Consider the following 27928-nt stretch of genomic DNA (forward strand, 5'->3'; position numbering starts at 1 on the left):
GCTCTCCGCAGACGCGCTGCACAGTGCTCACCCGGCATTTGAATAAACTTAACACTGATTAGCTACTTGCCCTACGTTTCTTTAAAATTAACAGCAAGACAACTAGCAGTGAATGTGCGTTGAAGAGAGTTAGAAGATTAGCATGGGAGGATTTGAACTTGAAAAGCGGAGTGTACTGACGCCTTTCCGCGGTTAAAACAACATTCCTTCTCATGGTCATTCATGTTTATTTGATGCTATAAATTAACTAGAAGGAAGAGATGATTTGAAAGGTGAGACTTTGTTTAATATGTTAAATCTCAAAAGTAACCGAAAAGTAACCTGGTCTGTCCTGTATGTTCGCGCGTTGTCAGTGTCTGCTCCGCTCTGTATTTTTCACTGCGTGAGAACGTGAGGGTGCGTATAACACAGACTGTTAACAATTGTTTTAATTAGTATTTAAAAATTCTTTATGATAAAAAATGTTTAAAAAAATATTTTAATAACACGGTTTTGGCGGTTATAGAGTTCTAATGACGGTTTTCAACTATAACCGTCGGTCTCACGGTTATATAATGACCGTCACACCCCTACGCACTTCCATTGCAAACAATTGTGAACATAACCCAGCGTAAGCGCTTTGAGGTGCATGCTACTTTACTATTTGTTTTTTATTTTCAATTGACTTCATAGTCTGTGTTATATTCACATATAAGAGCTTTTCACATTAGGGGTGTCACGATTCTCCAAAGCCTCGATTCGATTACATTTTCGATTCTAAGGTCACATTTCGATTTGATTCTCGATTTAAATTTTTTTTTTGAAAGACAAAAAATGATATGCCTTTGGTGCGTCATAAGCAGCTGCACTTCTCTCTGTCTCACGTGCACGCGCTCTCGCATCTGTCCAAAGTCTAAACATAAACTAAAGTAGTAGTCCTCATGTATTTGTTCAGTTTAATGCGTTTCATGCGAGCTGAGGCAAACTATCCCTTTTGTTTAAAATATAACCCGCTGCATCTTGGCGGCTCTCTCGCGCACGTGCAGAGAGCTGCACTCTGTCAAAAGGCAGATCACTAGATAGTAGTCCGACCCCAACCCAGCGGGTCATGACTGATATCAGTTGCCTTCTCTTGCAAATTAGCGCATTAACTCCACTTCTGCTGGCTGTTTGCGTTAACACAAACCTGAAGACATATCACTGGGCGAGATTGTACTTTATATTTTTCATAATTTGTGAGTTGCACACCACCGCGGGGCGCACTTCCCGACCCCCGGTTGACTCCACCACCACAGTGGTAATTACAACCGTCCCAGCCCTATTGTAGCAATACATCCCTCGTGTTTAAAATATAAATCGCATTCCGCTGGACCAATGTTTTTAAAGGCACCTCTGAGAGGTTTATTTTCCCCCGCTTAGCAAGCCGACCGGACGTGGCAGCATCGACGATCCCATTTTTTTTATTCGAAGTTCGAGGTTGTGACTTAATTTCGATCGATTTCGATTTAAAATCGAAATCGTGACACCTTAAGTTCACATATCGCATCTTTTGCCGGCTTTAAGTTTGATTTTTCAGATGTAGGCGCGTGGTATGGCGCTCATAATGGAAGTGACGTGCACGCGGTATGACACACTAGTTTTTTTCAGACGCGTCCGTCCGCATCGAGTTAAAAACATCTTCACTTTTTAAAATGCCATTAGCGCACCGCAGGTCATGTGACAACAACCTACGCACCTAGCTTTTTCCATACGTTTTAGGCACAACATGTGAATGGCCCCTAAGGCTTCAATAGTACAGATGGCCTGATGATCTATTGAGTCAGTGTGAGAGAGTTGTGGGTCAACTTAAACCCTTGTTTCCCAATCAGGTGATGTCAGTTCAGTTTGCTAGAGCTCAAAACCACACACAAGAGTGACAGGCGCTCTTCTTTATAATTTTCTATTTAAATGTGTTTACTCTTTAATCATTGATCTTTACATGTCATCAATTATTTCATTTATCTAGCCCAGGACACCTAATCAATTAAACCAATAATTATCGATTATGAACATAGTTGTCAACAAATGTCATTATCGTTTAGTTGGTCTGTTGGTCCTACCCAAATATCCTAATTAAGGGTTTTATTTAATTAATTGGAAAAAAATCATCCGATTTAATAGAGTATCAAAAAATTGTTACTTGCAGCCCTACATTCATCAGAAGTATAGCTTGCTCACTACATAGTTCAACTTTTTTTATGTCCTAATATCTGTGAATGTCAATGTTTGTTTGATATTCCCAACAGTTGCTTAATGGCTTCAATCACATGTCTTGCACTTGCTTAATAAAATCAAAATTAAAATGCTCTGAGCTGTAAGAACACAGATAATTCATTATTCACTTACGTGTCTACATACCTGAGAGCCAAGTTGTAAAACTCGATCATTGGGTCTTGTATGTATGCTGCGTTTCCTAACAATTTCCAAACAATGGTCGGGCCGTCTCGCAATGTCAAGTGTCCGACACTTGAGATGAGACTGTCGGCAGCCTTGTGCTCATCACCACATTGTCTGGAGAATTTGAGATGCGCTTGTTTTCTCTGTTGATGTAACAGTAAGATCTCATGGTAGCTTTCGTCAACACTGTAACATACGGCTACACAATTAATAAAAGAGAAAATAGTTTTTTCCATCAGTTGAGGAGTGAGCTATGCTGTAGTAGAAATTTTCTATCTAATACAATGATAGCTGTACATTGCACCCAAATGGTTCTACTTTATTGGACTAAGGTCCAATATTTTGAATGTTTATTTACAATGCTGCTGCTAACTTGCTTGCTAACTGTGCGTGCACAACACCAGTGACTAGTAACGGCAGAGCAACTTGACCTCGCTTATTCCAATGGAAGCTTGGCGACACGAGCATCAGTGGCCGCTGGTGACAGGAAGTGGGTGAGTCCAGCTACTCAACAAAGTTAAGAGCAATTTAGCCGAGTTAACGTCATCCGCCTCTCATAATTTACTGAGAGGACCGTACTCATTTAACAATGTTAGTGCAAAATGTGCAGACAATGGGATTGTGAGATGCAATGTAAGCAACATATTGAAAGGTTGTGTAAAAAGCTCCAGGATAAACCAGTTTGACCACTCTGGTAAACGCATGCTGCCTTTTGAAATGCCTGATGGATTTTGGCACCATTTTAAATGTAATTTGTGAAATCACTGTTCGTTGCAAGGTCCTGTCATTTCTAGCATATCTGAAGTTTCAGAGGGGATGTAAAACTTTTTTGTTCTCTATGGCATTAAATATGTGTACATGCTTTTACTTTGTTGTGCTAGCATAGGATTGTGTTCAGTTCATGTGAAGTGAAACCGCCCTGCCTCCCGAATATGAGAACAAAAAAGCCACTTCGACAGCAGCGTGGTGATTATACACAGTGAGCGTGTGCCAAAATGGGCGTAGTGTGCATTTTGCACTACATGTGCTCGGTTGGTACATGAGACGACTTGGTATGCGGGCATGGCTGACAATGTTGGTTGTCAACTGTGTCGGGATGGTTTACAGTCAGTGGCTACTGCACTTTCATTTCTCACAGGGGACAGAGAATGAAAAACCATTTTTTTCCTTGTCTTTGTTGAATAATGGTAGTCTACCAGCATTCACGAACATACAAAAAGTGCTAGACATGCTAAACATCTCAGTCTCATAGAAATTCCTCTTTTAGAAATGTCAGCCAGAAAACGGCCCAATCTGAAAAACTGATGCTTATGACATCACAGGCATCTCACTGCCCCTCCACTTTAAAATAATTGGCTACATTTTTTGAGTGGCAGCAAAGTCAGCCAATCAGTAATGAGATTGCAAGTTAAGCGAGTAGGGTGAGCCAAATAGGTGCAAAACCACTTGTTTAAAATCCCCCACCCTAATAGAGCTATCTGAGAGAGGTTTTTAGGAAGCTTCTAAGGCATTACAGACCCCCAAAAAAATTAAGGATAAATACCCCGTTCAATCATTCTATGTCACCTTTAAGTTATTTCCAGAAATTAAACATTGTGATGTTTTTCTTAAAAAGATAATGCCATAAATACTTATTATAATATAAAAGCAAAAATTAAAGCAATGAATTAAGCCAAAAAGTTCTCAGGAAATTAAATAAGCAAGCAAACCATCAGTAATAAAATAAGAACAAAGAAACAAATGAAAATAGAATTAAAATGAAAATAGAAATGAAAATTTTCAATTGTTGCGATTATTTTGTGATAAACTAATAAATTGTGCAGAATCGCAAAAATGTGACGTTTTGTGTATTTAGTGACTGCACAAGTGCGCAAAATCAAACGGGTTTGGAATTGTCAATTTAATATAACAACTCGTAGCATCAGAAATAAATTAAAATGGATGTGTGGATGTAAGGCAAACCGAAAGATCCTGCTATCAATGTTGAAGAAATATAGGATCATGCCTAGAGTAAAGTCTGTTTTTATGTGTACATGAACGTACATACAGAGTTAAAAAAAACGGCTTTATGCATATAGTATACACGCACTCTTCTGATGACGAATATTGTGTCATGTGCTCTGTACGCGGACCCTCGCGTACAAGTAAAAATAAACTATACTTCTGCCTTTACTGCGTTTTAACTGAGGCTCGGGGATCTGGAATAAATTGACTGACAGGTCACATTTAAGCATTGAAGTGATGCCGAACAGACTTTTAATGGGAAGAGTCAGGGAGAACAGACGGCAGAAAGCTAAGCTGAAGACATCACAAGCTTAATCCCATTGGTCTGCAAAGTCAGGAATGCTGTCTGTTTTACTCGTATTAAATAATGAGAGTTTTTCTTAATAGTCTGTTTTTGTTTGATGTGGCTCTGTTGTTGTTGTTTTTAATCGGTTAAAGAAATGAAGCTGGGTTCTCATGCTCCACATTTCTCTCGTAAAGCATCATTTTGTTTCTTTTGGGCTGGAATATTTGCCGTGACAGTTTTTATTGTGGTAGATTTGCAGTGCCATGGCAAAACAATTTATGTTTGCACATATTTATGTATTAACAGTTGGTGTCTGGCTGCACCAAAATTTTCAATAACTGTTATGCTTGTGACTGTATACTTGTTGGTAAAGGTTTTTGTAAAGTCATTAGCTTTTTAGGCATTGACACTTTGACCTTTCTGATCATATGTAGACGTTACCAGATTTGGGAATTCAGTAAAGATGCCCACTGTCAAACAATTTTTTTTTGTGCTTTTACTTTGTTTTATTTTTTGCATTAACATAAATATAGCAATCCTGGAAAGTTCTTGAATTCAAGACCAAGTTGATGTATTCCTAACGATATCGGACCATCCAGGAATCTGTATCATTCTTATGAGGCTGGTTAGTGCAGGATATCATCTCAGCCCGACGCATACATGGCTACAATTTGGGTGACTCATACTGGCGCATCAATAGACTGAGTCACTGGGTCGGCTAGTGCTGGTGCAAGACTGCATTTCTAATTTTTTTCTGTCAGATGTGTTATGGTTTAGTTACGCTGTCTGTTCATGTTCCCATGTGCAATTAAATGTCCTGTTTGATCTCAGTGCTTGCTTTGAATTTTGCCTTGTACAGAGAATTTTAGCCATCACAAATGTTACTGCACAATCGATTGAAGTTTTGCCTTGTATTAAGTATGTATTGTATTAGTGTTTAATATTATATTCAGGGATTTTAGCTGCTTGATTAGGTGGATATTGGAAGCAGATAATATCAGGGCTTATTATTTTTCTGGTGTCCCTTAAAGTTAATATTTCATTGTAATGTTTCAGTCATTCAGAAATCCAGAATTTTCATTTGTGCGGCAGGATTTTTATTTCATCCGTAATATTTAGTAAAAATATTTGTTGAGACCGATAGCCAATTATTAAGATTTAAGTTTGGTGGTTATATTAACTTACATTAACTAAATGTTAAAGATTTACATTTTCTGAATGTTGTTCATTCATATAATGACCATTTACGTATTCCCTGCCAGCCATTTTTTTTGGCCCGGCAGCATTTTTTGTGATTTTTTTTGGGGTGTGACGAGATCTCGTCGCAAGATTAAATGTGTCTTGCGAGATTTCTTGTGGAGGTGAAATGCTGGCGTTTCTCAAATAAAAGACTGCATCCTTCGGAGGTCGCATTTAAACTGCATTTACTTCATAAAGACTGTCTTATTTGAGAATATTAACAATTATAAAGTTTACTAATTATTTAGTTAATCGCAAATTGTTGTAGCTAATACAACTTGCGAATGTAATGCTCAGTTAATGATCTGAAATAAACCTTAATGATGTATGCAGCCTGCATATGCGACCTCTGGAGAATGCAGCTTTCTGTTTGACCCTTTTACAGTGCATGCATTATATTTGTCTTTTACTGCGTTTGCTTTTTTGTTTGGGTTTCCAATTATGTTCGTTCGGGAACTCTGTGAAGTCTGAGACGCGTTGTGTTTGTCTGTTGATCAGTGTCAGATGTGAAGTCTCAGCAGATTAAACCCTCACACAGAGTTTACATGATTTAATGTCTGCATGTTCTTGCTCAAAAAAATTACAGTGTCTGTATCATTTTGTAGTGTAAAGAAATGGACATATATTAAATATTAAAATGGATTAAAAAATTGTTTGGCTAAAAATAAGCGTTTCTCTCCGTCGAAAGTGAAAGTGAAGACAGCGTCCGCGAGACGAGTCCACTATCGCCCCCTGCAGGCATTTGTTATAATACATATATAATGCTTTTTATATATAGGCCACAAAATAAATGTAATTTGTTTGTTAATGTGATGTTGTTTAATGTAACTTGGTTTTAATACTTTATTTGAACCAATTATTATTGCATCTTCGTTATTATGTAATTTTAAAGGCTACTGCTCACATGGGTCTATTTTTATTACCCAAAAATAACAAATTACTTAATTATCAGTTAGCAAAATAATTGTTAGGGCCAGTCCTTGATTAGTTAAAAACATTTTAAAATAACATGATTTCAGTTTCTTATTCATTTATTTTATCATGGAGGATTTCTTAAGTATAAAAATATTGTCTCGTCTCGTTCTCGTGAACCCAATCTCGTGTCTCGTCTCGTGGATTAAGTGTCTCGTCATCCCTAGTGATTTTCATAAAATGCATTCAATCAATTTTCTTTTATAAATATATAAACATACAAATATATCAAATGAAAGAACAGACATGCTTTCAATCAAACAAACTAAATGGGAAGTAACGTTTCAGCCTATCTTAATTTTTCTCTTTTTATAAATACGGCCTCTAAAATATACGGGTAGGTTTCTTAAAAAATAAAAATTTTAACATCTGTTTGCTCTACCAGCTGATGTAACAAGCAACACACGCTGTTGTTCACAACAACCAATAAGGTAGGGGAAAAGTCATGACATTGATGAGAACTTAATGTGCGTGACGCTTAAAATGTGAAAATATATTTTAGTGACTGAGGGCGAAGCACTGGCCCGATCATGCAAGTGACAATACTTGCCCGGACCTCTCTCACGCTTGCCCCGAACAACCGTGCAGTCCTTTATGTTGAGCCCTGCCATCTTGTTCAGGTTGTCACGGGAGCAGTTGTTTTGGTGCAGATCCGAGCGTGATTGCCGTGTTCACATATGCCTAAAGAACCGAACCAAGAGAGAAAACGCACCAGGTGACTGAAAACACCCTTAGTTGTGCGTCTGTCTGATCTGTTAAAATAACTCTGTCTGAACTAGCAGAAGCCCGATTATAACCACATTAGAAGAACAACCAGACCAACACTTATTTACTAACCTGTGCTCTAGTTTTTTTCTTGCTCTTGTCCTGTCTTTTCTCACTATGCCCTCTTCATTTAGGTCCCCGCCCCCTCGTCCGTTGCTGTATAATCTGCAGTAAATGGCACATTGTTCTGTGCCATGTGGGTATCTGTGGTCATTAACCTAAATACTGTGCGCTCTGCGAGCGTCTTAAAGCTTTCTCGGACAACAGCCGATCAGGAAGTTTAATGCTCTGTTCGAGTCTTTCCATTTACATTGTGCACAGCTAATAGGCCAAAACACAATACATGTCTAGGCCTGTTGCTGACATGGTTAATGAATCAGTTTCACACACACAACAGCCCTACTGTCTCCAAGTAAAACGTTTGTAAACAATTGTCACACTTCTTCAGGTTCACAACTTCTCTAACAATATTGTCAATTGAGCGAATGATGATCAAGTAATTAGTGGTAATGTTGGTAATATGGACAAATAATGAGTAAATTGGTTGTTTTTATAACATGGGTAATGGACAGATTTGAATTTTTATGATATATATTACGGCTGTAAGATGGATATGTGGTGGACTGGTATTGTGTTTTGACTAGGGTTTTGCAAAAATATCGATACAGCTAACTATTGTGATTCATTTTTCCCGGAGTTTGTGTCGATATTTTAATCTCTACTATCGGTATTTAAAAAAACCATCAAATCCCTATAAACGACCTCCTTCGCTGCTGCTGTAGTTGTCACTGTGTAGTTGTCACTGTCCAGTTGTCTGTCATATACGGCCAATGTCTCAGAAGTTAGCAGAGTGAGAAAATGGCAGGAAATTTAAAAACACCTGCAGCTTTTTTTTTTAAAGTAAAAAAATGCAGCTATATTTTTTTAAATTTTTGATAAAAAAGAAAGAAAAAGTATTGCAATGTATCGCAACATGCAATGCATTGTATCGTATCACGCAATGCATTGTATCATGGCACATGTATCGTGATATATATTGTACCGTGAGGTCCTTGCCAATACCCAGCCCTAGTTTTGACCCATGTTAATAAACAGATCTTCCGACTGGATTATGTCTAGGGATGCTCCGATCAGGATTTTTGCAGCCGATACTATAGGTCGACCGATATGTGTTTTTCGGGGCCGATGTAATACCGATTATTGCTGATCGAATAGACCGATAACCGATATTTTGAACCGATATGTTTGGTGTAAAAATTTAAATCAATATCATTTAGACACAGGTTCTGACAAAAACTTTCAATGCTTTGAAACATTTTTTATTCTGACAAAGAGCAGGAAGCACCAATAAACTATATATATATATATAAAAACTTTATTAACTTTATAAATATATAAATTATTTTCTGATGATTTTATCATTGCATACAATAGTAGAACTGTTCAGTTAATCATGTTGCACATCAATGGATAAACTATCCTATGGATTTCAAAAATTACAAATAAATCAATATTACTGTTGTTGGTTTTTTAAATACAGTATTGTCAAACAGAACATCCCATATAAGCACATGTAACAATATTTTCTTACACCCCTATTTGCCAAATCGTAAAATATGTACAATTCCCATGAGATCAGCCTGGCTTAGCACATAGTTCACAAAAATCCAAATTTATGTTTACAAGTGTGCATGTCTTGAATTATTTTATGTATGTACAGCTTTTGTATGGGCGTAGTCTTTTTCTGTATACATGTGGTCCGTACTTTTGAAGTGTGGATGAAAGGTCAGGAAGAAAAGAGAGGAAATATTTTTATGACACAGAAAATATTTGGACTGCTGGCTGTGACTCACGGCTCACTTTGTCATCATGGGCTGTCCTGTTGGGTCACGCTCGGGGTTGTTGTACGGTTGGTCAGGGTTAACTACTGACGTCACTCAAGTGCTGTATGTGTTGTTGTTGTTGTTGTTATGTTTTTAGTGTTTTGAGTGTTTTTGATTTTAGCAGAAGGTTTGGGGGAGGGAGCAGATTTACAGGTCATGGGTTTTAATCGAAGCACAGCCAATGACAGCAGGACGTTTACACAATGTTGTTATAGCGGTTAGGCATAAGACGAGAGCTGCCAGCAGCCTATTGTTTTTATGAAAGGCTTTGAGGGGGAGTGTGTGTATTTTACAGTCTTGGTTTCTTGAAAGGCCGATATAAGCTTTGGGAAATGCGTTTGCACGGATCCTACATAGATCGGATTACACAGTCATATGTGGTGAAATAAAGGGACACAGGATATATTTAAAATGTTTGTTTCATATTTCATGCATTCATGTTTTTAGCAGACCTGTTTATACTTGTTTGTGAATGTGTTTGTGTGTGCTGGTAATGAAAGATTAAGAAAGACTTTACCATAGTTAGAAGCATGATTTTTACATGTGCCTTGTCTTATATACTAGGGATGTAACGATTCAATCGTGTGTCCCATTAAAAGGGCCTGTCTGAAATCGATTCTGAATCGCAAGGCTGCGATTCTTTGTTTCATGCGCAGCTTGTGCGTATACTACGGCATTTGGTCAGTAGGAAGTCCTTATCAATCTAAAATCATAACGAGTCGGAGTCGTTTATAACGCATTTAAAAAAGCAACACTTGTTAAATATAAAAATCATTCAAAATATTCTTTATTACATGAAAATACCTGAAACAATTTGAAGAACTGCGATATAAATATTCCTGTAGACATTTCCTGGAATAGCGTTTGTAATGGTGGCACAAAGGGAGTTTCTGCATGGGAAGGCCCCCCTGGCGTTCGGATGTGCCGGGATTTCACCGTAATTCATTCAAATTAATTTATTGAGAAAACGCGCATTTGTACGGTTAATCGCTACACCCCTATTATATACACTAATGCCGCTTTTCCATTGCATAGTACTCCACGGTTTGAGTCGGGTCAGCTTACTTTTTTTTTTTTTACTGGGTTTATTACATAGTACCCAGTATTTTTTTTTACCACCTCGGTTAGGGTTCCAAGCAATCTGAGCTGATACTAAAATGTGACGCAATAACACTGTAGATTAGAGCCCGACCGATTTATCGGCATGCCGATATTATCGGCCGATATTAGGCATTTTCCAAACTATTGGTATCGGCATTCATAATGGCCGATAAATTAATATATTAAAAAAAACGGACGAAACACAGAGACGCAGAGAGAGAGAGAGAGAGAGAGAGGAATAATAAAAAAAATAAAAAATAAATATTTTTTGGTGAAAACCCAAAAATAAGTTTGGAAAATGGGGGGGTTGTCTTATATTCGGGTATATACGGCTATTAAAAGGTAGCTTATGAGGCAATATAGGGACTAATTATTACACACGCACACAAACATTTAGGAGAGACCTTTATCTTGTTTAATGATAATATAAATGATGATGATAGTAATAATGTCATCATTATTTTTGTAATTATTACTGTCAATAATTTTTGATGTTCCTTTGTTCTGTTGTGACAATAAAAGTTTCTTTTTAAAAATGCATTATCATATTATTTTAGTTAAAACTCATAAATAACTACAAATAACTAATGTTAGGGAAACCTGTTAATGTTTTGTTGCGAGTTTCTGGAAAAAAATATCGTCCGATATATCGGATTTTAAAACCAACAAACATTTGTATCAGTATCGGCCTTCAAATTCCTTTATCGGTCGGGCTCTACTGTAGATCACTGATTGTTCAGAGAGAATCGTCACTACCAGCGTCATCGCTATAATGTAAAAGATTTGATTTACCTTCATGCTAGCTTGTGCTGACTCTAGTAAACCTGTTGTCATCTGTGCTTTGTTGTTAGTTCCCAAAATCCCTTTTAGCGGTGAAAAACATCCACAGGCTGAGAATCGGGACCACCTGTTTTCCTTGCAGTTTGTGGCGGTATATCCTCAACGCACACGTTAGCATGTATGCACAGCGTTTTTGCAACTTAGCGGAGCGCATCGACTGACTGTACGGGTGTTTGTACAGAAACTGTCATGTGAGACAGCAGTAGTGATAAACGCGATGTGCAAACATTTATTTGTGGTGGTAAATTTTGATTTTGTGGCGAAAGGACAAATAAATGAATGCATGCATTACAAAAACGCTTGCTTCCACGCTGTGCAAAAACAACGACACACCTATAGTCCCTCCCACTCTGAAGTCATACTTAACTCAATAGAGAAGCTAACCAAGCCCAAGTGAAGTGAGCTGACATGACCTGACCCATGTGGTACTATGCAATGGAAAAGCGCAAGGATTCAAGGGCTAGGCTCATTTCCCAGATTTTAGTATCATAGTAATCTCCTATTTTAAACTTGTATATCAAACCTACCTAAAAACAGAAATGTAACTTTGGGGATTACAGTACTGTTCAAAACTCTCGGGTAGGGATGTTCACATTGACCGTTTAACCCAGGGGTGTCAAACTCATTTTAGGCTGTGGGCCGGATGGTAAATAATGCCATGAAGTGCGGGCCGGATAATTTTTTTAAACCTTAGTGTGCTGATAATTGTGTTAAAATTAACTTAACAAACCAATTAATTAGTTTGTTTAGCAAGAAAACCAGAGAAACACACAGCTCTGTGAAAACTACATTTCATAAGGTCACACTCATACTGTATATTACACACACAAATTTACATCTGAACAAAACCCACTGGCCTTATAGGTTGAAAAGCTTTAATTTAACTTCTTTTGCCTTAATGCCAAAATTATTTATAAACCATTCACTTTTCTTTGGAATATATTTGTAATGAGAACAGTCATTTAGAAAATGCTAGATGGGGCAGTGGCCCAAACCAAAAATGGCACTATGGGGGGTGGTTCTATTATTATGGTTTTAATAAAGTATTATAAATATTATGTGTTATATTACTAGCATCAACTTAGACAAGTGATTATAATGGGAAATATAATAAGAATTAAAGTGTGACAATCTGCTAAATATTCAATATGATTTACCTGCTGGCTTGATGGAGCTTTGAATCCATGTTTGCAATGTTGAACTGCTGCTAAAAGCCTCTCTTTCCGTTCTCTGTCGTTATTTTGTGAAGGCATTGGTGTTTTTTGTATTTTTTGTCTACAAAGTGTGCCAACAACAGCAAATTTAGTGTTTATATTAACTTAGATCTGATCGGGAACATTAAATCGATTAGACAAGCATTGTAACGTTAATAAGAATGTGGATATTTTGTTTTTGTTAGCTTGCTAAGTTGTTAGCACTTTTAGAACACTGACAGCAAATCATTACCGGAAGAAATACATAAACATACTTACAAATTACTAATTCTGCGGTTTAACAACTGATATAAGGTAATGAATCTACCTGTTAATGCAACGAACTTTGGAAACTGTCGTCTTCGCTCTCCAGGCAGAGAGTGGACACAGAGATGCTGCGGAGCGGGCGAGAAAACACGAAGTGGATCACCGGAATCAGTGGATCTTTAGCGGTGCGGTAACAATAAAACGGCAAGATTTTTGGGCACCGTGTTTAGTCTATGTTCCGCGAGTTGCTGGTTTCCGCAAGTCTCTCATATTAAAAACGAACTAGACACCCGCCTAAAAGGGTTTTTAAAATATGTATTTAATATTTAATAATACTGTATAAATCATCACGCGGGCCGGATTGGACACCTTTGCGGGCCGTATCCGGCCCGCGGGCCGCATGTTTGAAACCCCTGGTTTAACCGTTAACATCGCACATCCAGACAGACCTTCGCTGATGGCCTCTGACCCTGACCATAAACATCTCTCTTTTTGCACAAACGGAGAAAGACGACGCAAAAGCAAAACTTTTTGAAAAGCGTCCTGCTTTAGAAATGACCACTGTGGTAGATGAAAAAGAGTCAATCTGCCCTCTTTGGATATTAATCATCGCGTGCTTTTTGATAAGGTAATGTTGCGTGAATATCTGATAATGTATGAATCCTGGTTCTGTTGTTGATCTGTCGCTGCTGTTTGCACATTCAAATGAAATGTTTTGTTTTAACTAGGCCCCAGACAACCGTCAACTGTATTTTTACTCAATGAAAACTTAATATTAAAATCTTATAAGTTAACGGTTAATGTTCGGTTCATAAGCTGCGGTTGTCGGTCAGGAAAATTAACTGATATGAACATCCCTACTCTCGGGCCACCCAGGTTGGACGATATTGACCCAAATTCATATCTCGGTAATTTATTTATTTATTTGCGAATGTATAACGATGCCCGGTTATTATTAATTAAGGGTCAGCATCTACCCCACAAAACTACACCACATTAAAATAAATGTTTATGCCATCCACATGTGCTTTGTGAGCATGCACTGGTGTAAAATCTCATGGTGTGTTTGTTCCCTTCTGTTTGTCACAACGAGTGCTTTTTGTGAAGGCTTGGGTGATATACCGGTACTGTTCCTATAAGTTTAAGGAGTGATTTTGCTATATCACAGTACAGTGTTTCCTCTAGGATTTTTTCCAGCTGTGGCAGCATACTCGCACAACTGCTGCTATTGGCAAAACGCATATAAATCACTCTCAGGATATCTGATATGTTGGTGACATTTTTTTCTTCAGTAAAACAATACAGAAGATATTTTGCAGAAACTTTAGTGCTCTGTGATTTCCTATAATTCAAGTAAATGGTTTCCGCCACTTTGAAAGTTGAAAAAGCAGATATATCCATTCAAAAGTAATCCCCACGATCCCTGGTGACACATTGACGTTATTAGTTGCTTTTTTTAATGCATGAAATGTGAGGGCATTGTGTTTACGCATGAAGCAAAAGCCTGGAAAAACAAAAATCAAATGCTATTTGATTTTTTTTTTATAAAAATTGAACGACACTAATCAAGGAAGGAATTTAATTTGCTATTTAAGCCATGGCAGGGATGGTTTTTGGTGTGGCTGTCCGCCACTGCAAAATGAGTGTAGCGAAAGCTGTGTGCCAGTGAGTGGACACTAGGGCTGGGAAAAAAATCGATTTGATTTTAAAATCGAGTTGGCAGGTCAAATCGATTCATATTTAAAAAAAATCGATTTTTTTTTAGATTTTTTTTCTCCCCCTCTGCAGTATAGAGCAGTACATACAGTGTTTCCCAAACATAGGCTCTACTGGGCATTCCGCCCAGGTAAAATGGACCCGCCCAGGAAAAAAAAATCACTTTACGAATTTCCGTATTTTCTGAACTCGACTGGATGACCCGTGTTTTGTTGAGAGAGCCCGTGAAGATGCACGCGTCATAAACTCATTATCCAGCGCATCATAAACTCATCATCCAGCGCGGCAAACTGGATCAACTGCAGCACATAATGAGGTAACTGAGCAGCCAGGGAACTACACTGCGACCAAAATGGTCGCATATGCTTATGTGCATATGTGTTTATAGCATCCAAGTTGGCTTCATTTTGCGTGCAAGCACGTTGTGTCTCTCCCGTTGATTGTCCGTTCATGTGCTCTCTGTTTCTCAATGAATTGGGTGCGACGCGAAGCAAGCTCAGTGTCACATTGTATCCTTTATGTTTCTGAACTTGAGCAGAGTTTTACCATTAGAGGTCTTTCTTCCCTGAGAGGACCCGTACGGTTCCGGGTTTATATTAGAAATGGTCAGTCTGGTCCGGGTCGGTCCTAGTTTATTACTTTGAGTCCCAAGTATGATTAATATTGTGTGTAAAACCCGATTCGACCGGAGAACTGCCGTGAGCGCTACCTAAAGCTCGAGTGAAGTTTCAGCGTGCCTCCGGTTTCTATGGTGATGACAACTGGCTCTTGTTGCGCCCACGCGCTGCATTTTCTTTAATCCATTTTTTTATAATCTAATCTATACTATTAATAGACCATATATTTTCTAAAATCTAAAAAGTTTGCACAGAGATTGTAGCAAAAAGCAGTGCTAATGTCAAGCCCATTGCACTGAACGAGCAAAGCTAAAGCTGACTCAGGATATAAAAAACGCTAAGCTGTAATGTAAAGTCTGTCATCAGGACAGCAAGTAAACTTTTAAATCTGAAATAATGAGTGGATTAAGCTTTTTTAATTGGCAAAAGAGAAATAGAAAGCAGAAGCAGTAAAAGTGCCTATCTCTAGAAATTATTACCATTATAACATCAGTCACATTTATAATCTATAGACCTGCACTGTCTTTTAATATACTGTACATAGTATTGTATATATTGAGTTTGATAAAAGGGGTCGTCAAATTGCTTCATATACCAGTGCAAAAACAGAAAGTGTTTTCGTGGTGCTTTGACAAACAGTGTCAGCTTTGTTCATGACAAAGAAAGTTTGGGGTGGTTAGATTAATGAACTATAATGTGAAATTAATATTAATGTTCAATAATTTAAAGTATTGTGTTGTGTCACACATTATTAGTTCTGTGTCACATGTATAGTAGACCATTTTTTGTCGGTGGATTATAATGATTGCCCTTTTCACCAGCTACCACCACAAGTAAATTTCAGATCTGTGGGAAACACTGACATACATTTTGCATTCGCCAATCTTCATTCCTTCCCAATTTTTTGTTGATGCATTTTAATTAAATATAATAAATATATATTTGAAAAATATATACAGTTTGCAATTATTTTGTTTTAAATGGGGTCGGGGAAAAAAAATCGATTCGAATCGTAAATCGAGTTTTTTATAAAAAAATCTCAGATTTTTTTATGGGGACGAATCACCCAGCCCTAGTGGACACTTGGTTTACATTGTTTACGTTTATGTTTTTACAACAGTATGTTTTTTTATTTTTGCACACCTTTGCTGCAACCATATGCAGACAGTTGGCAAGGAATGTTAAGTAAAGTGATTGTGTGGTGGTTTGACTACATAAAAGCATTACCATCCTTGTTGGATACCATGTTTCCTGATTTTTATTGGTAGCAGCTGTTCGGTAATTCATTCAGGGGACTACTAAGACTGTATTGAATAACATTGATGCAGTGCCCTTGCAGAAGGCCTTATTTACTTAAGTTTATAGCTAAATCTGCATGAATTCTGCATTGTTAAAATCTGCAGTAATCAATGGAGCTTTCCATGGAATTTTTTGTAAGTACTATCATAGTTTTTGTTGTAGGATTTAGGCTTGTCACAATAGCTATTTTTCATAAGTCTGTAAATTGTCCCAAAAATAAATGGCGGTTGTCGATATTATTGTCAGTTTAAGACCATTGATTATATAATGACAATAAAATAGCATAATAATGCAAGTACATCCTTTCTAAGAACACAACTTTTAATTTTTAGAAATATTAAGACATTGAAATTGGAATGTAAGAAAAAACCTAAATAATTAAAACATAAATAAATATTATAAAAGGTATAGTACCAGTCATTGGTTGAGCTTTATTTTATTAAAATTTTATGCCCCGTTACTCACAGTCATGTTTATAATAGCTAAACTCTGGACGTTTCAGATGACTTTGTATTTGTATAAATCTTTTTATTGCCTCTGTTTTTGAACAAAGTAGACATGCCGGCTCGTTAACATGAATTTCCTCTCCTCGCGTCTCATTTACATCAGAGATGTGGTTTGTAGCTTTAAAACCAATTCCAATCTGATTTATTCTTATAAACTGATTGTATTTTTCATAAAAACACGAAATTATAGCTCGATTACTGCTTTCTCTCCGCCTATCACTGTCCGCTCTGTGTGTGTGTGTGTGTGTGTGTGTGTGTGTGTGTGTGTGTGTGTGTGTGTGTGTGTGTGTGTGTGTGTGTGTGTGTGTGTGTGTGTGTGTGTGTGTGTGTGTGTGTGTGTGTACGCACCACTCTTTTGAGCCAAACAGCAGATGACAAAGGCAATTGCGATCGACTAAAATGCTAATGCTAATGACATTCATTTTTATGCAAACAAACACACAGTTAAACACTATGGCAATATATCGCCTCTCAAAAAAAAACCACAGGTTTACTTATTGTGCGATAAGTTAATAAAAACCTACTAGGCCTGTCGTGAAAATTATATAGTTCTTATTTGGACTGCTCGATTATGTGCAAAATCATAATCACGATTATTATTATTTTTTTATAGGAATCATGGCCACGATTATTTGACATAAGTACCCATTAACTTTGAAAACATGCATTTATTTAACCTTTTTATTAAGTGTTGTAATAGGGTACACGTCTCAAAGCAGTGGCGCCTTCGAAGGGACTTAAATTGGTCCAGCAGCATACAATTTATATTTGACTTGCACAGTAATTATTTAACCTCAATTATCTTGTTTTAGTAATTGTTTGTATTAATAATTTAGATTGAAAACCAATTAATTGCACAGCTCTAAGTCCCATTACACGGCTCGTTGTAATGCTTGATTCTGATTGGTGGCATTTGCAGGTTTGTTGTTCCCAGATAACAACCACTAAAAAATAACACACGGTAACCCGGATGCTGCAAGCTAGGGCTGGGCGATACGGCGTGAAAAATGTATCTCGATATATTTTCTGATATCTCGGTGGACGCTATATATCTCGGTGGCTTTCCGTGGAAAAATGCCCTCCCCAAAAAACTACTGCAAAACAAATATGCCAAGTTCCACAAGGTCTTTTTTATTAAAGTGCAAAGAGGTAGTTCACCTATTTACAAAGTGCTTCTGCAGCATTTAAAAAATTATATAAAAAAATTATAATTTAACTATAAAATAAGAGTGTGTGATTTTGAAACGGCACATTGTGCTTTCTGCATCTATCATTAAAGTAATTATTAGTAATACAGTGGAAATTAGTAGAAATGTGAATATTTGGTAACCATATTTATTTACAGTGTGTGCCCCTAAATTTTCTGGTTGTGCCCCTAAAATTTTCAGTTGGGGGCCACAGTGCTCCTAGTTAGGGGTGGGCGATATGACCAAAATCTTCTATCACGATAGGATTAATTTTATATCATGATAACGATATGTATCACGGTAGAGTTTTTTATGTTTTAATAAGGTTTAAATCTTTAATACCATAGAAATGTTCATAATTCTCACAAAAAACATATACAAGCATAGAAAGAAGATAAAAACAAACAAAACTCAAACTCTCTGAAGATACACAGTCAATAAGAATGATAATAAATAATTATGCATGTATGTATAGGCCTATATATATTTTTATTTAAGGTAGAAAAGTGATTTAATCAGGAGCAGTGAGAGATTTTTTTCTCAATGCTGTTTGATTAACACGAGTGACAGACAGGAGCAAAATTAGGTAACTTCCCCTTTAAGACCAAAGTCCGGATCCAATACACTGTTACACATGCGCTTTCTCTTTTAGCTGTTTACTTTCTCTTAAGACCTTACTGGTCGTGTTTATGATGATGCTTGCAAAGACGGGAATTTTGACGCATATGTGTATTTAAGGCCAATAAAGCGGGAAAAATGCTCACGAGCTTAATAAGCAGAGGTCGCGCGACTTGCGCGCTCCTCACAGACAGAAAGAGCAGCGGTTGCGCGACTTGTCCGCTCCTGACACACAGAAAGAACGCGCGCATACAGATCTGTTGTCTGTGTTTCAATGGCTTAAAATAACTTGTTTTAAAACTGCAGTGCTTAAATACGTGTACAAACGTTACGTTTTCGCGACCACACGCACAGGAGCGTGACGTGGGCACGTAACCTCGATAGAAACGATAGTCCAAAATCTCTACCGGTTGACAAATTTCTACCGGTTAATTTTGTCTACCGGTTTATCGCCCACCCCTACTCCTAGTGAAAAAAGTAAGTCTGCAGCCCTGTATCGATATATACAATATGTCAAAATCCATTTCGTGTTAAAAAAATTATATATATATATATATATATCGATATAGTTTGAATATCGAGATATCGCCCACCCCTACTGCAAACCATTTTGACAGATACAGTTTAATATTACACAAAAATGTAATATATGTTATTAAAAGACATATTTATATGACATAATATTTACAAATGATTAAACCAAATTGTCTGTTTGTGACATTTTGACATCTTATCTTAAAACCGACATTGAACGTGTTTTCCTTGTGGATAAAGGAAAAAATATTTTAAATCAATATTTAATGTTCCTTACCTTACTTTAAAGGTAAATAGTGGTAGTCTACCCGCATTCACGAACATACAAAAAGTGCTAGACATGCTAAACATCTCAGTCTCGTAGAAATTCCTCTTTTAGAAATGTCAGCCAGAAAACGGCCCAATCTGAAAAACTGATGCTTATGACATCACAGGCATCTCACTGCCCCTCCACTTTAAAATAATTGGCTACATTTTTTGAGTGGCAGCAAACTCAGCCAATCAGTAATGAGATTGCAAGTTAAGCCAGTAGGGGGAGCCAAATAGGTGCAAAACCACTTGTTTAAAATCCCCCACCCTAATAGAGCTATCTGAGAGAGGTTTTTAGGAAGCTTCTAAGGCATTACAGACCCAAACAAAAAATGTTTGTCTACATGTCACATCACAGAACAAGGATAAATACCCCGTTCAATCATTCAATGTCACCTTTTAAAGGTTTTGCTTTATAATGAAACAAACTAATTTCATTGTGTAGGCTATTAAACTAAAACTAATTCAGACGTAGCCTAGGTTTTTAGTTCAAAAGGTTTTCAAGATGATGAGGTCAAGGAAATAAAGAGCACTTTGCCCTGTAATGGTGCTCTAATGTAAGAATCTGACCCACATGGTCGGCCTGTTTTTGTGTCTCTCTTCCAGTAATATCACAATTAATATGAGACATTCTGGGAAGGGCATTTCTGGATCTACTCTTCTTGTTGTGAATAGGAGTAATCATGTAGTACATTACAGTATTTATAGATGTACAAACAGCAGTTTCATCATAAATCAACAGACTGCATGACAGAGATTTGTGTGTCGCTGATTACTTCCATGTGGTTCTCAGTTCTGTATTACATTTAGACTGTGTGCTTACTGTTTTAGACAAAAGCAAAAAATTCATAACGTTTCCCCGGTACATAAAATATTATCTAGCACAAGCATTTTATTTTTAGCGTAGCTCTATTGGGACAATGGCACTTCATTTATTTGATTGATGTGCGTGTTCATTTTTCTTATTGTGTAATAAATGTTTAGAAACTGAGAGATTCGAGATTAGACACTGTATGGTTTGCTGTATTGGGATTTTAGGCTATGATGTAAACTCTACTGTAATGCTTTTTCATGATGTATTTGAGTGAAATCACAATATAGCTAGGGATGCACCAAATGTTTGGCAACCAAAACTTTTCGGCCAAATAAGCAAGCAGGCATCTTTCTTTGACACTTTAAAACGCATGCCAACATGTTTGATGCATTTATAAAGCATGCGCGCCTTTTACTCTATGCTGGTTGCTATTTGAATGTATTATCAAAAACTTTGTTTGGTTACATTTATTCAATCAATCTTTTTTTGTGTCTCCCCCTTTTTGTGGCTGAAAGGGAAACTCCTAGAAATGCATATGCAATAAAGTCAATCACAAAAATAACTAGACCTTTTCAGCGCTTGATCCACTGTGCATCTATAGTAAATCCCGACAGTCGTTATTTAAAGCCAAAATGATGGTTTGTGCTGGTAGTAAATCTTGCCCTTAGTTTCCTGATAAAAATTAGCATATTTGCATCTTTAAGATTTTTATCAAGAAGAAACTGAATAAGAAAGCAATAAGGCTTTCAAGGCTGTGCTATATTGTAAATATATTACAATGCACATAACTGATACCACCTTGTTGCCATGACTACAGTATTTTCAGTGTTGCATATCATCTCTTACCTTTTCTTTTATATTATTTAAGTTAGCGGATGTGTGGTCTGCTTTACGAGAGGGATTATGTGGCTCATCTATTCTCTAAGAATCCGTCTTATTATCCTTTTCAACCATTTTTTGGTTTTCCTGTTTTTCATTTTCCTCCATGGCCATAGTTGTTGCTGTCATCCTGGGGTCAAGAGTTTGCACCGAGCCATAATGGTGATGTGGTGATGCCACACAGGACGACCTGCTGGTCCATCTGATGGCAGAATAAATGAGGCCCGTCAGTAGTTTCACTGCTGGTGTCTCAGAAGAGACGGCAGACCGGGGTCACGCTGTAGGGTTTATAGCACACTGTTTGTGTTTCCACTCCCTGGCGTTGGCCCCAGCCTCTGCCTGTCTTCAGTCTCACAGGCAGGAATACACCCAGTCATTTACCCACCAGGCTTTGCTGAAATCTTGTTGGCAGAATGCATCCACGTGCTTCTTCTGGAATAACCTTGAATGTTATTTCGTGACTTAATGTAAACAGTATTGTAAGCGTAACGGCAATGTCTCTTCCAGCACGTTCTTCTGGGTTTTGATGTAATGACTGTGGATGTGAGGTTTTAGGGACAACTTCAGAGGGAGTAAACTAATGAAATATTAATGTTGTGCACTACGGAGCACACCATAAACAGTCAGCTTAGTTTATTGATGTGGAATTTTTTTATTTTTGGATTTTGGTGCACAGTTGAGTGAAATTTCAAACTGATGAATTTAGTCAAGCGATAAAATTACATTTATATTTTATTCAAAGCAACTTCATTGTGCATTTAATCAGTACATTTTTATCAGTGTTTGTGTTCTAGGAATCAAACCCTCGTCCTTTTATGCTGTTAATGCAGTGACCTGCCAGTTAAGCTGAAGAAATAACCAATTGCACCATGTTAAGACACTCTTGGTTTTATTCTCTATTAATCATTAGCGCATTTAAATTTTTTGTAGTGATGCACCGATGTATCGGCCGCCGATATTTATCGGCCGATTTTTGATGAATTTGAAACCATCGGCATATCGGCAATAGCACGAGAAAGGTCGATACCGATTGTTTATTAATTAAATGCATAAAGAAATCCATTATATGTAAAAAATGAGTTAATGTTGTTTATAAAATAAATGCTGAATAGCAAAAACCACCTTTGAAGGTTGTCATGCTGTCTTATTATATTTGTTTTAGCTTAATTTGTGCCTCTCCTATTATGTTGGTCAGTTGAATGTTAATTAGATCAAATCCATGTTAAGTAAAAATAATTTGATGCAGAAATAAAATAGCTAATAGACCAACTGTATATTATTGTATACAAGTGTTTAATATCGGTATCGGACAGGAGTTGTTTGTTTAAATCGGTATCGGCCCAAAAAAAAATCCTAACGGGATGCACCGGTTGACCGGCCAGAGATCGGAACCGTTTTTTGTATTTTTTTCAGCCGGTTTTTCCGGAAGTGCACCCACGTGCACAGACTACATTTTTATCATTCGCAAACATGTCTTTTGTGTAAAAGCATTTCCAAATCTGTGCGCAGGACATTAAGATTGCAAGCTGGAATGTCTGTAAAGGACAAGTTAATCGCGGAGAAATAACAATACATTCGCAGGGCTCTCAAGTCTCACGCATTCACTGTGAGATACACGCATTTCAGTCAGTTTACACACTCACACCTTGTATTTCTAAGAGACTGATAACTTTTCCTGCTATTTACAATTAATGGACGAGGCGCAGGGAAGTTCTCTGTCGAGTTTAGCTGTCTCGAGTTTTTTCGCGCTCCTCTGATGTCAATCACGTGGATGCGCGGCGCATGCACGCACAGAGTGAAAGTTAGAAGAGCAAGATCCGATAAATGCTGTAAATAACGCAGGTTTCTTGAATATAGCCAATTGGCTTGTTAAGGAAATCGGTATAAAAACCGGCCATGAAAAATCAAGATCGTGCATACGTAGACTTTTAGTAAGTATCCTACATACAATGTTTAATAAATAAGACCCATGATCTTTTAAGGGCGGATCATCACCTCTGACTGGAGCTGGACTGGACACATTCAACCGCCTGTGCGTAGAGAAAGCTGCTCACTTTTGCGCCTTTTTGCTGTTAAATTGTTTAAAATTACTTGAGTGTTAACATTTGCAAGCCTTTGATACATGTGCAAACGATAAACTTTCCCTATTTAAGTTTGCGAATTAATCTGCAAGTTGCATGCGAGCAGAACCGTAGGTCATGATTTGTTCGGATCAACTCCGATCCAGTACACCACTAGTTATAAAGTTTTAAAGGCTGTGTTTGTACACAACAGTACAAATGCTCAATAAAGATGTGTATACATTTGGTACCAACTGTACTTTTTTTGTGTGTGGTACATGCTGGTACACCTAATGCAGGAAATCTTGTGGTGTAGTTGTAACACATTTGTCCCACACAAATGTGGACGGTGTTGCTTGTTTCTCATCACTGTCTCCTTTTTCTCAGAGCGAGTGACTCAGCTCATTTTCGTGCAGTTCCACTGGGTGTCAGGTGTCGTGGAAATGTTATTTCCCAGACGTCTTTGCTCTGTGTCATCTGCTTGCATCACTAAGGGAGAGCGAGGGGTTGATATTGTTTAGTTCTGTGTGTCTCTGTAGGTTTGTTTCTTTTGTTGATCTGGCTACCAGGGTCTCTTTTTTGCTTAAATTAATTGGAGATATTTAAGGATTTAGGTTCGTGCAAAACTTTTTTCGATGTGATTTTGTTAAATAAACCCATGGTTTATGCATTCAAGTAACATCATGTTTCCATTCATGTTTTTTTTTTTAGGAGGAGCTTTCGTACAAGTTATAAAGTATGTGTAACGTGTGTGTACAGTAATCTGTTAAAATGGTTTTGTTACGGTGGTGTGAGTAAAACAGTCAAGGGCTGTAGTAGATTTCAACATCAGTCACCTTCTCAAGGAAAGAAGAAAATAATAGGCCTGAGCCGATCAATCGCTATGGTTAAATGGTTCGGCATTATGTGATTCATTTTGACAAAGTGGTTTAAAATGCACTGAGGAAAATCTGGATGTACTTTTAGTTTCGTATTCACATCACAACTGACAAAGCTGCAGATTTTTCCGATCCATGTATTTCTTGAAAAGCTGAATTATATAAAACCATAAACATGATAAACATAAATTCTTGCTTTCAAATGACCACAAACTAGTCATGAAAAGTTAATTATGTCTACGCTCTGATATTTCTTTATTAAATGTGTGTAATAACTGCTGAATTGTGATTGGGTGTCAGCAAAATGTTTCTCAGAACATGACTACATGACATTTACATGCTCAGTCATTACAATTATGCTCAATACACTGATAACATGTAAGACAGGGGTCTTTAACAATTTTTTTTCAAAGGCCAGATTTTAAAAATGGAAATCTGATGCAGGCCAAAATTTTACCCCTATTTTTACCTCTTATATATTTTTAAACATATATTATTATTATTATTGTTATTTTATATATATATATATATATATATATATATATATATATATATATATATATATATATATATATATATATATATATATATATATATATATATATATATATATATATATATATATATATATATATATATATATATATATATATATATATATATATATATCACACAAATTAATCACTTCCGGTCGGTGTTTCACATGCGGTGTAGTCACACAAGTTTTTATGCATCCAAAGTAGGGATGGGACGGTTTAAAAATTTAATATCATGATTATAGTGACCAAAGTTATCACGGTTATCAATATTATCATGGTTTTGTTAAAATAAGATGGAAATGTTCAAAAAAGAACTGATACACACACTGATAACATTTGAACAAGTTTTATTTTTGAAAATCACAATTTAATATTTAATGTCCCTGAAATTATTTCTGTCGTAAAAAAAAATCTGTCTAATAAGTTTACCATGAATGAATACAATACATTATCCCTTAAATGCTTTCTTGTGCAAAAAACTATGTTGCATGTGCGCACCTGCGTCAAACTGATTCTGGCTTGACAGGATTTACCGCGAGTTTTCAAAATCACGGGAATCAAACACGGTTGTAATGATAATTAAATTTAAAATTATAATACTAACCGTAAGGACATTTTATCGTGGTTATCCGTGAAACCGGTAATCGACCCATCCCAAATCCAAAGCTTAAACTGGATTTGAAAATTACACACTTGCAGATGTTTGGCAACCCTCACAGCCCCTTTGTGACTCTCCTTCTGGTTTATTTGGTTCATTTGTCTTATACAGTGGAAAGGCGGCGTTAAAGTAACCACACTGATTTTAAATCGGACAAAGATGACCGGCTGGCCGGATAAAGATGATTGGTGGGCCGCATTTGGCCCACGGGCCACTAGTTTACTAGCTCTGATGTAAGGTCATAAATGGCTAAAGCTAAATTGGCGCAGGTAAATTTTTACCCATTCTCCCGATTTTGCAGCGCTTGTAAACCCCTTAACCGGGTTTTATTGCAGTTCTGTTCATGTGCACATGTCTATGCATGTAAAATATAAATGCCACAAATGTTTATAATCTCTGAATCCCATGTAAACTCAATTTTCTGCGTAGCCGGTTTATTGGTTTGCATACAAACGGATGAAATCAGATTTCTATAATACTTAGATTTTTATAGAAATACACTTATTTTGCACATCACTCATGGTTTGCGATGCGTATCGTATTATGTCACAAGATTTCTCGTGGAGGTGAAATGCTGGGCTTTTCTCAAACAAAAGGCTGCATCCTTCTGAGGTCGCATTTGTAGACTGAATATGCATATTGCATATTTGTCTTATTATAAAATATTAACAATTATAAAGTTTAGTATTAGGTTTAGTTAAGCATAAATTGTTGTAATATGTCTTGCAAATGTAATGCTCAGTGAACTGAAATAAACCAGGCTTGATGACGTATGCAGCCTGCATAAGTGACCTTGGAGGATGCAAAGTCTGAGACGTGTTGTGATTGTCTGTTGATCAGTGTCAGATGTGAAGTGTTTTAGCAGATTAATCCCCCACTTGGAGTTTACATGATTTAATGTCTGCATGTTCTTGCTCAAGAATAACAGTGGCTGTATCATTTCTATTTTAAAGAATTGGACAAATATTAAGTATTAGTACAGATTTAAATGATGTTTTGCTGAAAGTAAGTGTTTTCTCAATCTAAAGTGAAAGTAAAGATACCATCCATGAGATAAGTCCGCTTGAATCCTCTGCAGGCTTTTGTTATAATACATAATGCTGTTTTTATTACATAGGCTATACATTAATGTGATGTGTTTAATTGGTTTTGATACTTTATTTGAACCAATTATTATTGCATCGTCAATATTATGTCATTTTAAAGGTTTTTGCTAACTTGCGTCTATTTTTATTACCAAAAAAATCAAATCACTTCATTAGCAAATTAATTGTTAGTGACAGTCCTAGATTAGTTAAAACATTTCCCATTAATATTTTTATCATTGAGGATTTCTTGGTATAAAAAAGTGTCTTGTCTCGTTCTCGTGAACTCAATCTCGTGTCTTGTCTCATGAAGTAAGTGTCTAGTAAACACTGGGCATGGTACGGTTACCGGTTTCAAGGTATATTGAGGTTTTAAAGAGTCAAGGTTTCAAAACCACTAAAATAATATGTGATACTGTTTTCAAGGTATAAGCGTTGTTTACACAAAATAAAGTTAAATAATTAAGTCACGTAATTGATTTGATGTTTACATTTAATATTATTAATACATTTCAATTTTATAATTTTTATAATTTTGCAAAAGAATATTATAATTAAAGGCCTTATTTTTGCCTGGCACGTTACATGTTGGATGTTACTTAAAAATAAAATGTATTGTGTCCAGTTGAAAAGTTGTTGTTTGTATATGCAGACATTTGAAATAACACATTTTAGTCTTGCAATGGCAATACTGCAACATCGTGAAACCGTGTTATTTTTGCTTAAGGTTATCATACCGGCAAAATCTCATACCGGCCCATGCCTAGTAAACACACTTTATGCTTGCAAACGTTTTTGTGCATTAAGTAGGTTATTTTTTATGGATTTGTTTAGATCGGACAAATGGACTACACATTATATGCAATATAAACATATATTAGAGCATGTATTTCGCCATAGATTTTCAATAATAAGAAGAAAACAAATCGATACAATAAAAACACACGCATGTTTGTGTTTTGTGGTTGTGAAACCCAAACAATTTGTGACTAGATCAGCGACGATGTGGCAGTGAGATTTGCTCCTCTTACATTTACAAAATCTGTTTGTCTTGTGTGTCGCTGAATAATAGACTTTGTTTCCTGGAAATTCGTTTTATATCCTAATTACTTTTGTGCCTGAAATGTGTTTCTGACATGTCAAAAAGGACCAGAATGGTGCTGATTTGTCTAAACAGTTTCAGATGTAAGGTTTTGGTGTGATTGACGGTTTCTGGTTCACAGATGTTTCACCTTCTATACCGAGAGTTCAGCTTTGATTGATC

The 27928-nt window shown here is 36.7% G+C and overlaps 1 protein-coding gene across 2 annotated transcripts in view; it reads left to right on the forward strand.

The window, feature by feature from the left end:
- The window catches only part of ankrd12 (ankyrin repeat domain 12), a 58603-nt gene that overhangs the window by 10587 nt on the left and 20088 nt on the right, over positions 1–27928 (forward strand). The window lies entirely within an intron of this gene.

This window comes from Paramisgurnus dabryanus, chromosome 6 (genome assembly GCF_030506205.2).
Source record: "Paramisgurnus dabryanus chromosome 6, PD_genome_1.1, whole genome shotgun sequence".
Lineage (NCBI taxonomy): Eukaryota > Metazoa > Chordata > Actinopteri > Cypriniformes > Cobitidae > Paramisgurnus > Paramisgurnus dabryanus.